The sequence below is a fragment of the Manis pentadactyla genome, chromosome 2 (assembly GCF_030020395.1).
Source record: "Manis pentadactyla isolate mManPen7 chromosome 2, mManPen7.hap1, whole genome shotgun sequence".
Classification (NCBI taxonomy): domain Eukaryota; kingdom Metazoa; phylum Chordata; class Mammalia; order Pholidota; family Manidae; genus Manis; species Manis pentadactyla.
In genome coordinates, this window is record NC_080020.1 from 21,887,828 (window position 1) to 21,900,564 (window position 12,737).

Here is a 12,737-nt window from a genome sequence, read left to right on the forward strand (position 1 = left end):
ACTCTGATTATTAGAGAGGTCCAGTGAGTTAATCTGGATGTTGCTAAACTAAACTTTACCTTTAAATTGTTTTGTTTTTACTGCCTATTTCAGTTGGCAGCATAGTTTAGAGCTTCCCAAAGGCCTAGGGCTGTTTTTAAAAAATATAGATTCTTCAACCCCATCTGAAGTCTACAACATGTGGTGACTGGGTGTGAGGCCAGAGAGTCTGTATTTTTACAAGACCTAACAGAATTCTAGGTGAGGTCCAACTGGGTTTGGGAACAGGGGACTAGTGGTTCAGAGCTTGGATTCAACTTCGACAGGCCATTTGTTCCAATCCATGCTCCATACTTGATGGCTGTTGACCTTGGACGAACATTTGGACTTTCTGACCCTCAGGGTTTTCATTTGTAAAATGGGGATGAAATGATAGCACCTACCTCCCTGGGTTGCTGAGGGACTCTGAGACACCCATACGGCATGTGCTCACTACGAGATCTGAGCTGTAAACTGCATTTATGTTCCTGGGAAGAACCCATCTTGTTGTAGGCAAGGGAGTACTGGATTTGACATCTGAAGCCTACACCTGAGTCGTGACTGAGCTGTTCACTAGCAGTATGACCTTGGACAAGTCTTTTGACCCCCTTCTCTCTGGGCCCCAACTTGCCCATCAGTAAAATGGAAATACTCCTTGCTCCCCTCATAGGGTTTTTGAGGGGATCAAACAAGAAAATGGACCAGAAAACTACTCTGTGGATGGAAAAAGTGCTGTGTGAAGGAAACCCCAGTGAACTGGAACTCAACTGAACCTGGGAACCCAGTGGAACGTGGGCTTGCCATTGTCCCTGTGGTTCTGGGGAGGGCGGGCAGGGTGGGGGTGGGAAAAGGGAACTGCTGAGGCGTCGGTTTTCTGCGGGCCTGGTATGCCCTGGCATGGCGCCCATGCTTGTCTTCTTCCTGGTTCCTGTGGCAGGAAGAACCTAAGATCCCATAACTATGAAATCTCATGCAAATTGCCATAGTCTAAATGTCTTTATTATTTAAATGTCTTCCCATTTATTAAAAGTCTTCTTTGAAGTGCTTTACTAGCACTTTAAGAAAACTTTTTAATGAAGTGTAATATGCATACAGAAAAGTGCACAAATCTTAGATGTATAGTCCAAAGAACTTTCTAGAAACTAGCCAGCTCCTAGATAAACAGAACATAACCACTATTCTAGAAACCCCTTTGTTCCTCTTTCGGTCACTAACCCCCATAGTTAACTTTAGCATACCTAACCCATTGATGAGTTTTGCCTGTTTTTAAACTTTATGTAGTTGGACTAGCACAGTATGTACTCTTTTGTGTGTGGCTGCTTTCTCTCCATATTATGTGAATGGGATTCACATAATAGAGCAATACTTCATTTTCTTTGCTATAGAGTATTCCATTATATGACCATACTATAATTTATCTGTTCTGCTCTTGATGGACATTCGGGTTGACTCCAGTGGTGATGGAGCTGCTCTGGACATTCTTGTGTGAATCATTTGGTGAACATATGCACACACTTCTGTTGTGTATATACGTACAAGTGGAATCGCTGGGTCATGAGGTAGTATGCGTATGTGGATGGAACCCTTTTATTCTCAGGTTCGGTTCTATTCACTGTAAGTATAACATGGTTCACGGGGCTGAGTCTAACTGGGAGATAGACCTGTCTGCAGAAAGCTGAGCAGTTGCTGCTGGGGTTTGGGATGCTGATAAAGAGAAATTTGCAGGCCCAGAGAATTTCAGGTGAAAGGTAGGGGAATCACAACTGTTGCTTTCCCTCACTTGTCTGCCCTTCTATTTGACTTTAGAGATAACCTTGGGTCTACTTTGCCTGAAGGCCAATGTTCCTGAGGGCCAATGACCACTCCTGGCCAAGAGTGGCCAGTGGACCACCTCCAGGGGAAAATATGCCCTCCAAGTCCCACTGCAGCCCTACTATCTCTTGAGGCTGAGGCTGTGATTCTTTTTTTTAAATTAAAGTATCACTGATGAACTTCTTATGATGGTTTCACATAAATAACACAGTGGTTTCAAAATTCACCCATATTATCAAGCCCTCACCCACCCACCTACCCCATTACAGTCACTATCAGCATAGTGAGATGTTATAGAGTCATTAACTGTCTTCTCTGTGCTGTACTGCCTTCCCCATGACCTACCTATACTGTGATTAAGAATTAGTACTCTTTAATCCCCTTCTCCCTCCCCACCCACCCTCCCTAACCTCACCCCTTTGGTAACCACTAGTTCCTTCTCAGTGTCTGTGAATCCACTGCTATTTTGTTCCTTCAGTTTTGTTTTGTTTTTATACTCCACAAACGAGTGAAAACATTTGGTATTTGTCTTTCTCCACCTGGCTTATTTCACTGAGCATAATACACTCTAGATCCATCCATGCTGTTGCAAATGGTACGATTTCTTTTCTTTTTTTGGCTGAATAATATTCCTTCTGTATATGTACTACATCTTCTTTATCCATTCATCTATTGATGGACACAGGTTGATGCCATATCTTGGCTATTGTAAATAGTGCAGTGATAAACATAGGGGTGCATATGTCTTTTTGAATAAGGGATCTTGTTTTCTTTGGGTATATTCCTAGGAGTGTAATTACTCGGTCAGATGGTATTTCTATTTTTAGGTTTTTGAGGAACCTCCATACTGCTTTCCACAGAGGTTGACTCAATTCACATTCCCAACAACAGTGTGGGAGGGTTCCCCTTTCTCTGTATTTTTACCAGCATTTATTTTTTCTCATCTTTTGGATATTGGCCATCCTAACTGGTGTGAGGTGATATCTCATTGCAGTTTTAAATTGCATTTCTCTAATGATTAGTGATGGGGAGCACTTTTCATGTGCCTGTTGGCCATCCGTATTTCTTCTTTGGAGAAGTGTCTGTTCAGATCCTCCGCCCAGTTTTTAATCAGGTTATTTGTTTTTTGGGTGTTGAGGCATATGAGTTCTCTATATATTTTGGATGTTAACCCCTTATCAGATACGTCATTTAAGAATATATTCTCCCGTAGTGTAGGATACCTTTTTTGTTCTACAGATGGTGTCCTTTGCTATACAGAAGCTTTTTAGTTTGATGTAGTCCCACTTGTTCATTTTTAATTTTGTTTCCCTTGCCTGAGGAGATGCATTCAGGAAAAAGTTGCTCATGTTTATATTCAAGATATCTTTGCCTATATTTTCTTCTAAGAGTTTTGTGGTTTCATGACTTACATTCAGGCCTTTGATCCATTTTGAGTTTACTTTTGTGTATGGGGTTAAACAATAATCCAGTTTCAGTCTCTTACATGTAGCTGTCCAGTTTTCCAAGCACCATTTGTTGAAGAGGCTTTTTCCCCATTGTATATTCATGGCTCTTTTATCATATATTAATTTACCATATATGTGTGGATTTATATCTGGGCTCTCTATCCTGTTCCATTTATCTATAGGTTTGTTCTTGTGCCAGTACCAAATTGTTTTGATTACTGTGGCTTTGTAGTAGAGCTTGAAGTTGGACAGCATAATCCCCCCAGCTCTGTTCTTCTTTCTCAGGATTGCTTTGGCTATTCAGGGTCTTTTGTGGTTCCATATGAATTTTAGAACTATTTGTTCTAGTTCATTGAAGAATGCTGTTGGTATTTTGATAGGGATGCATTGCATTTGTAGATTGCTTTAGCCAGGATGGCCATTTTGACAATATTAATTCTTCCTACCCATGAGCATGGGATAGATTTCCATTTATTGGTGTCTTCTTTAGTTTCTCTCATGAGTGTCTTGTAGTTTTCAAGGTATAAGTCTTTCACCTCCTTGGTTAGGTTTATTCCTAGGTATTTTATTCTTGATGCAATTATGAATGGAATTGTTTTCCTGATTTCTCTTTCTGCTAGTTCATTAGTATATAGGAATGCAACAGATTTCTGTGTATTAATTTTGTATCCTGCAACTTTGCTGAATTCAGTTAGTAGTTCTAATAGTTTTTTGGTGGATTCTTTAGGGTTTTCTATGTATAATATCATGTCATCTGCAAACAGTGATAGTTTAACTTCTTCCTTACAAGGATGCCTTTTATTTCTTTGTGTTGTCTAATTGCTGTGGCTAGGACCTCCAGTTGAATAAAAGCGGGGAGAGTGGGCATCCTTGTCTTGCTCCCAATCAAAGCGGAAAGGCTTTCAGCTTTTTGCTCTTAAGTATGATGTTTGCTCTGGGTTTGTTGCATATGGCCTTAATTATGTTGAGGTATGTACCCTCTATACCAATTTTTTTGAAAGTTTTTATCATTAGTGGGTGTTGAATTTTGTCAAATGCTTTTTCAGCATCTATTGAGATGATCGTGTGATTTTTGTCCTTTTTGTTGATGTGGTGGATGATGTTGATTGATCTTCGAGTATTGTACCATCCTTGCATCCCTGGAATAAATCCCATTTGATCATGATGGATGATCTTTTTGTTGTATTTTTGAATTCGGTTTGCTAATATTTTGTTGAGTATTTTTGCATCTGTGTTCGTCAGGGATATTGGTCTGTAATTTTCTTTTTTTGTGGTGTCTTTCATTTTCTTGTTAGAGTGATGCTGGCTGTGATTCTTAACACATGAGATTTGAGAAGCACTTCTCTAGCCTAAAAACAAAGGCCGGCCTTTCCCTAACTTCCCCATCCCCTCCCCTGGATGAAGGGGCCACATAGGGAGCATAAATCTTGAAATGAGCCATGGTGGAGCTCAGGTTCTTAAGGAAAGGAATTACCTTGTTCAGCAGATCTGAAACACCAGTCCCACCAAAATCACCCCAGAACTTGTTAAACATCTATTCCTGAGCCTCATTCCTAAGGATTTTGACTCTGTAGATATGGGGTGGGGCTGGAATGTATATATATATATTTTTTGAGAGGGCATTGCTCATATTTATTGATCAAATGGTTGTTAACAACAATAAAATTCTGTATAGGGGACTCAATGCACAATCATTAATCCACCCCAAGCCTTATTCTCATCAGTCTCTGATCTTCTCAAGCATAACAAACAAGTTCTTACATGGTGAACAAATTCTTACATAGTGAATAAGTTCTTACATGGTGAACAGTACAAGGGCAGTCATCACAGAAACTTTCAGTTTTGATCACGTATTATGAACTATAAACAATCAAGTCAAATATGAATATTCGTTTGATTTTATACTTGATTTATATGTGAATCCCACATTTATGAGATGTATATTTTTTACTCCCATCCTCAGCCCCCTGGGGTTTCCCAATGGTGGGAAATACTGGTTCAATCCAGTGGCCGCTGACTGGTGAGGACACTATGGGACCCGCAGTGCTGTTGAGTTCTGCATGTGCTGATGGTGGTGGGTGGATTATATCACCCACCACTTAGAGTTACAATGGGTGAGAGGGATCAGTGTGGATAGAGGCTAGGGAGCCTGCCAGTGGAGGCTGATCTGCATCTCATTAGCATGCTCCCTGATGCTCCCGAATCATCCCTAACCTCTCTGTGCCTCTAGCCCTGCAGTCAGGTTCGGCCAGCTCCACTTCAGGACTGAGTGTCCCAGGCAACGGAACTGCAGGCGGGCTTGCCCCACTGCCAGCAGGCCTCTCCCACCTGCCGAGGCCTGCCTGCCAGCTTCATCCTAAATTGCTCTGCTCAGAGGGGATTGGGCTTGGATGGACAGCCAGCTAGCTGGGCAAGGCCAGAGGGAATGGGAGTGAGAAGGGTGCCTGCAGACGGATCCTTTGTTGAGACTGTGTTTGCTGGCTTGAAAGGACCCACGGTTATGTGATTCCTGGCATGGGGAAGGAATCATATAACCCTCCCAGCTCCCAAGTGTTCTTTCTAACCGGAGGACATGCAGAGGCAGGCCAGGGGACTGTGAGATATACAGGTGATAGGAGTTTAAATCCTGCTTTGGCCTATACTAGCTGTGTGAACTTGGAAGTTAGGTAGACTCTCTGAGTCTCATTTATCTCATCTGCAAAATGAGGATAATTATAAGGTCACTGTAAGCTACCTTAAATGCTGTAATGCTTGCCAAGTGCTTACCACAGGGCCTGGCACAGAGCAAATGTTTGACTAATATCAGCTGTGACCAGTGCCTGTGCCTCTCCAAGCATTTCATATTCCCCAGACCTTACCATTTTCAGGGCATCATTTGACAATAAGCTCAGTAGAGGGATGGCTCAGGAAGGCAGAAGAGCAGGGACCACTCTCAATTCCTCAGTGGACTAGGGGAGGCTCAGGGGTCTCCCACTGGGGCCCCTGCTTGGTCCACTGATGCATTACCAAGGCCCCTGACACCAAAGGAGCAGGGGCTCATCTTTGTCACAGAGGTGCCTGTGTGAGGCACTGTGCGATTGTTTCAGGCACTTCATCTGAGCCCATCCCCACTGCAGCCTGACGATTACCTTCCCTGATTTATACGTGAGGAGACTGAGGCTTGGCCAGGTTTGGTGATTTCCTTCCTTGAAAGTCACATTATGACTTTTAAGAACCCTACACATTTTAGCTTTCATGGGGTCCTTCTGCCATGAAAAAATACTAGAAATTATATTTTGTGACAATATTGGTATAAAGATGAATATGCTGTTACAAATGAAAACTTTTTCTCAACCTAAAAGTTTGTTTTCTTTCTTGTGAATTTAAGAGAAATTAAACATTTTCATGGTCCCCTAAAAGAACTGTGGGCCCTGGTGCGCCCACTGTGCCTCTGGGGACAGGTAGGCCCTGCCTTCTCAGAATCCCGTGGTTTGGGATCCTGAGCTGTGCTGTCTAGAGCTAGCTGTGTAGTCACATGCGGCTGTTTAAATTTAAATTAACATTCAATAAAATTAACAAATTCAGGTCCTCAGTTTCACCAGTCACGTTTCAAGTGCTTGATAGGCACATGTGGCTAATGGCTCCCATGCTGTTCAGCTCAGAGAGAAAGCACTCCCATCACTGCAGGAAGTTCTGTGGAGTTCTGCTCTGGAGAACTGACTCCAGCTGTTCTGGTCCTCTGAGTCTCTCTTCCTGGAGTATGATTCCTATTCTGATCCAGTTCTTGAATCTACTGCCTATTGGGTAGGCAATCCTGGGCAGAGTCTTCAAATCATCCAAGCCTCAGTTTCTCATTTACAAAATGAGATAATACTAAGGTTCATAATGAGGGTGAGGTTGGTACAATAACTAGCTTGTACTGACTGTTTTCAGTGCTGGGTATTTGCCATGCATTGACTCATTCAGCCCTCTCAACAACTTAATCAGATGGGTACTTATAGCATTTCCTTTTAAAGGGCCCAGAGAGGTTAAATAACTGTCCAAGGTCACACAGCTGGTGAATGGTAGTGCTAGGATTTGAAACCAGGTCTATATGACTCCAGAACCCACTTTCTTGACGATTAATGCTACCATGGCTGCTTGAGGCAGATGCAGGAGAGGGGAAGGGGGTAGGGCCAGAAAATACTGCAGGCTCCCAAGTGCATGGTAATTTTATCTTTAGATTTTGTGGGGAGTATGGACATTCTTCAATCCAGAAGGATAAATCCAGTGGCCATTTCTTTTATGATAGGCTTTCCAAACTTTAAAAAGTATCTTATTTCATTGCTTCGTCCTAAAGCCTAGGAAATCCAGAGAACCCAGGTTCAGGAAGTCTGGCCGTCTGTCTTCAGTTCAGCCATTACCTTTCCGGGTGGCTGTGGGTGTGGCATGCAAACCTGTTTCCCTTACCTGAGAAATGGGAGTGAAAGGGCAGATGTGATTCCTAGGAGTATTACATGGGCTACTAATGAATGCCTGCAGCATGCCTAAGAGAACGGAAGGTTTTGGGTCATGAGGGAGAATGTCAGCACTGATCTGTGCCTGGGTACTTCTGGCAGTGATGAGGATTCATTTCAATGTCCAAAACAAAGCCTGGCATTTTGAAGAAATCTGGTATGAGCTTCTCTAGAAGAAGCTTGATTTGGCTTTGAATTCCTCCAGGTACATCTGGTTCCCCACGAAAGGAACAGAATTAGTCACAGAGTCATAGACTTCTAGAACAACAATGCCTGACTCACTCACTGCACATGGACCATCACACACATAGATCATTGAGTACTAGAACCACAGCACACCCAGCCATGTGGCAGAACTTTTTGGGACAGGACCAGAATATTAGAAGAGTGGAGCCCTTGCTGGTCACATCTGGAGGGGCTCCTAGAGGTCATCACGTCCAGTTTTCCAAGCCTGTGCTTCCTAGGGGGTGAGTAACAACCCTATGGGGAGGGCCCTAGGCCTCCACCCCTGCTTCTGGTAGTGCAGCTCTGCTTTTGACTGTTTAAAGATTGTGTTTCCAGGTATAATATAATTGGGAAAAAGAGATTCTCCCCACAAAAGCAACAGAGGGATTTCAAACCACAGATTCATTCTCCACAAGGCATGTCATTTACAGAGGAAGAAGGAAGCCCAAAAGGTTTAGGTGGCTGACTTAATCCAGGCCACACAGGGAATGAGTGACTTCAGATCCAGGTCTCCTAAGAGCCAGGTTAGTTTACTGCACTGACCAAGGGACAAGCTTTGGGGAATGTGCAGCCCTGAACCACAGCCAGAGGAAATCCCTTCCTTCACGGCCTTTGAGGGCTCATTTAGGGCCGAATAGAGACCACAGGGCTGCACAGACCAAGGAATCAGACCTGTATGAATTGGAAGGAACTTTAAAGCTCTTCTCATCTCCCTCAAGGGCAAGTGTTCCCGCCTGAGCCTCACAGCCTTCACTGGAGGCCACCTAGGCTCGGGTTCTCCCAGTGACAGGGAGCTCTCCATACTCTGAGATGACTCTTTCGGGATTGTGCTTGAGATCACTGACCAAGACGATGAGAAGAGAGATCTTGGAGCACTTTTCTTCCTGGTTGTGCTGAGACTTTTATCAATGACTTGGACAGAGACATGGATAGAAAGCACCAAGTATCTGAATGTTAGAATCAAGATTCTGAGAAACTGGAGCAGCGAGCTGAAACACAGGGTGAAATGAATCATGGTCTCATTAAAGTCCTGCAGCTTAGTTGCACAGAATCAGCCTGCACAAGCAGAGGTTGGGGATGGCGGGACAATGTATCTGAGAGCTCTCATTTCTGCATGCTCCACAATCAACGGTATGAGCCAGCTGCTGCAAACTAATAGCACTGTGTTTAGATTCATGTAAATTAACTGTTTTCCTTTTCAAAATCGTAGTATGAAGTAGGAAAGTGAGGATCATAGAAGGCAAGCACTTGCCCAAGGTCACACAGCCTGAATCTGTGTGTTATGAACCACCTTCTGTTGCCTTCCCATCGATGCAATGGGGTCGGGAGTCACAAGGAGGCTGAGTTTGATTTACGCGTGCATTCTTAAACGGTCTGTTCATGCACCTGCACTTGCTTACAGCTAGGCTCACACAAACCCCACAGCTACCAGTTTATTTACTCACGTCGTATTCATTCTGTTAAGCAGGTGAACGTTAATCGTGTGATTAACGTACCCCTACAGTTATTCAAAAATTGTCTCCTAAGTATGTGTGTATACTGTCTTGTGAATGTGCAGCACACTCACCCACATGCAGATTTTCCTGTGAGGCTGGGGAACCGAGAGCATGAGGACCCACCCCAGACAAGCGCCCGCTCGTGGCTTCCCAGAACAGCCTGCGGCTGGGCAGCAAGCTTAGACTTGACCGGAGACCAGTGGCTTCCTGCTCCTCTGGGTGCAGCCTGGACCTTCTCCAGAGGGCTCAGTGGACCCCACCCTCACTACAGTCTCAGGCTTTGATTCTGCCTTGGCTTTGAAAACTAATAATAAATGATAGTTACTGAGTGCTTTTCTATGGGCTAGGCACTGTGCTAAGCACATTAATGTGCATGACTTATTTAGTCTTCATACAATCCCAGGAAAGCAGTACTCTTTATAGCTCCATCTTATAGATCAGGAAACTGAGGTTTGGAGGCTTAACTCGCCTGAGGTTATGTAGTTAGCAAGCGGTGGAGCTGGGACTTGAACCTCATAGTCGGGTTCACAAGTGACCACAGCTTCTCTTCCTGGCAGCGTGGTCAGGAGGAAAGAACCTGGCTCAAGTTCTCACCCTGTGACTTTGGGCAAATCCCTTTCTTTTGGGGGACTTTATTTTCCAGCTTCCAAAAGGAAGGGAGGATCATTAAATGTTCTTTCAGCTTTCATTCTGCCCTTGCTTTTCTTAAGTCCAGATCCTTCCATTTTTCAACTAGTATTTATTGAGTGTGGTTATGTACCAGGTCCTGATCTCGGGCACTGGGAATTCATGAGTGAATAAGATACACAAAGCTCCTGTCTACAAGGGGCCCAGTGTCTAGTGCAGGAAGCAGTCACTAAACAAATAATCAAGAACATATTGGTCGTGATAAGTGCCATGGAGAAAATAGGATGATGTGATAAAGATGGGCATAAGGCAGGGGGCTACATCAAACAGGGGGTTAGGAGGGGATACTGAGCTGAGGACTGGGTAACAAGGAGTCAGCCACCTAAACATCTTAAGTAGAGGGAAACCACAAGTACACAGGCCCTGGGCAGGTCGCAGTTTGGGATGTTTTCGAGGTGAAAGGAGGTCCATGTACCTGCAGCTTAGTGAATAATGGGGAGGGGTAGAAGGTATCATTGGAGAACCAGGCAGGGCCCAGATGTTATGGAACCTTCCAAGCCATGAAAAGGAGTTTAGATTTTAAAAGGGAGTTTTAGATTTTGCTATGGGAAGCCACTGGAAAACTTTAAGCAGGGAAGTGATATGAACTGACCTATGTTTTCACAAGATATTTGAAAATAGTGGTCATAGGTGCTGTGGGCCAGGAGGCACCCACAGAGCCCAGGTGCCTCTGTGCTCTATAAGCCTGTTTATTTGCTCGGGCCTGGTGCCAGGCAACAAGGGCAAGGGCATATGTCCAGACATAGGCCCTCCCGTCAGCAAACCACTTGCCAGATCTGTGGGTCCTACAGCGTCAACACAGCTCTCGCACCAACCCCCACCTAAGGGTACATTCTCTTTGCATCTTATCCCCTTCCAGGGAGACCCCCCTCCTGCTGCCTGACCTAAGCTCATCTCTGCAAGGTGCCCTGTGCAGCTGCTGAGCAGTGTCTTGTTGGGGCCTGCCTTACATGGGTGCTGACCTGGTGAACAGGAAGCTTTCTGCAAAGCAGGGCAGGCAGAGCTGGGAGGCTGCATATATCCTGGGCCCACTGGGCCATGGAATGAGTAGACCTGGGGCACGGACACATTCTCCCCTGGAGTGCCATTCCCGGGTGGCGGAGGGCAGTGGGGGTGGTGGGGAGTTGGGGTCTGAATGACTCAGGGGTTCCCTCGTGCTTGCAGGAAGCTACATCAGGGATGGAAGGAGTATGGCTTTTGCCCGGAGCCGGCTTTGTCTTGAAGTGCAGTGGTAAGCCAGGTATGAGACAGGGAACAGGAAGGGTGAGAAATAGAGAGCATCTCTTTTTTGTCACTGGCTTTAGGGTCCCAAGTATAGAATCCACCTCCATCCTGGCCCCTCTTTTCAGAGGTGCTGGGCTCAGGACACTGTGAGGGATGGTGGCCCAGGGGCTGGAGGAGGGGGAATATTCAAATTCCTTTCTGTCACAGGCTTTCAGATGCCAAGTTGAGCAGACTTTGCATTCCTGCCTCTATCCTGCCTCTCATGTTGGGATGCTACCTGCAAGGTCTGAGAGAATCTGCATTCAGTTCCCTTGACTCTGGAAAGACAAGGATCCGGGCCTCTCCTTTTTCCCCTATGCCCTGAAAGTTTAACTCTTCCTTGCCTTTGAAGAGCGAGGCAACTGGAAAAACAAGTCTTGCCTGTTTCATCCAGGAATGCTCAGCACATCTGGCTGGCAGCCATGTAGCTCCTTGTAGTCATGACTCCCACAGGCAGGCCAGGCACCAGCCTGGTGTGCACAGCCTCACATTTTGCTTCTAGATGGCCCAGTTTGGCAACCAAGCTCTGCTTTCCTCCCTGCCCACCCCACTCCCTGTGGTTGGCCCTGAGGAGTCTCACATTTTGACCCAGGCTGGACTTCAGGGACAAACCATGTGGGAAATGGCAAGGGAGAGAACAGGGCGAGCAACAGGTCTTAGAGAAGAGAAGCATTGATTCACGGTTAGTTCAGCAACTCCCAGGAACTAGTTGTTACCTGACCACCCACCTTGTGACTGGGGCAAGACCCTTCCCCAGTGTGGGGCTCTATGTCCCCATCTGTGTATGAGGAGCAGGGTCAAAACTCTGTCATCTCTAAGGTCCATTTCAACTCTGACATTCTAGGGGTTTAGGAGTTTTCTATGTTCAGGGTCACAAGATGAGTCAGAATCAGGCTCTGTCCAAAGGGACTTGTGATGGGACAGTTGTAGGTAAGCCTGGGATCAGGGGAGCAGCCCTGACCTGTGACGCAGAGTTTCATGTCTAATTCTTGCTTTGCCTCTAACTAGCTGGAAGGCCCTGGGTGGTTCCTTCTCATTATGAAACTTAGTTTCCTGTAACTAATAATAGCTAATATTAAGTTAAATCTTACTATGTGCCAGGCATCCTGCTAGGTCATTTATCTTTGTTATTTCATTTAATTTTCACAACAATTCAATGAGGTAGATAATATCCACATCCCCATTCTACAGAAAAGGAAATCAAGGCTCACAGAGGTTAAATAACCTGCTCAGAACAGAGAGTGGTGGAGCCAGGGGCTGACGGCCGGGCAGCCGATGACAAGCCTGTGATCTTGGTCACTTCACTTCTCTGC

General features: G+C 45.1%; 1 protein-coding gene across 2 annotated transcripts in view; it reads left to right on the forward strand.

Annotated features, from left to right (window-relative positions):
* FAT2 (FAT atypical cadherin 2) overlaps positions 1 to 12,737 on the forward strand; it is a 75,149-nt gene that overhangs the window by 4,524 nt on the left and 57,888 nt on the right. Inside the window, exon 1 of one of the 2 annotated variants that reach the window (XM_057490543.1) lies at positions 7,738 to 8,220. The exons of the other annotated variant lie outside the window; for it this stretch is intronic. The gene's annotated coding sequence lies outside the window, so the exon portion shown is untranslated. Of the gene's footprint in view, positions 1 to 7,737; positions 8,221 to 12,737 lie in introns of those variants that run through there. 2 annotated transcript variants of the gene reach the window in all.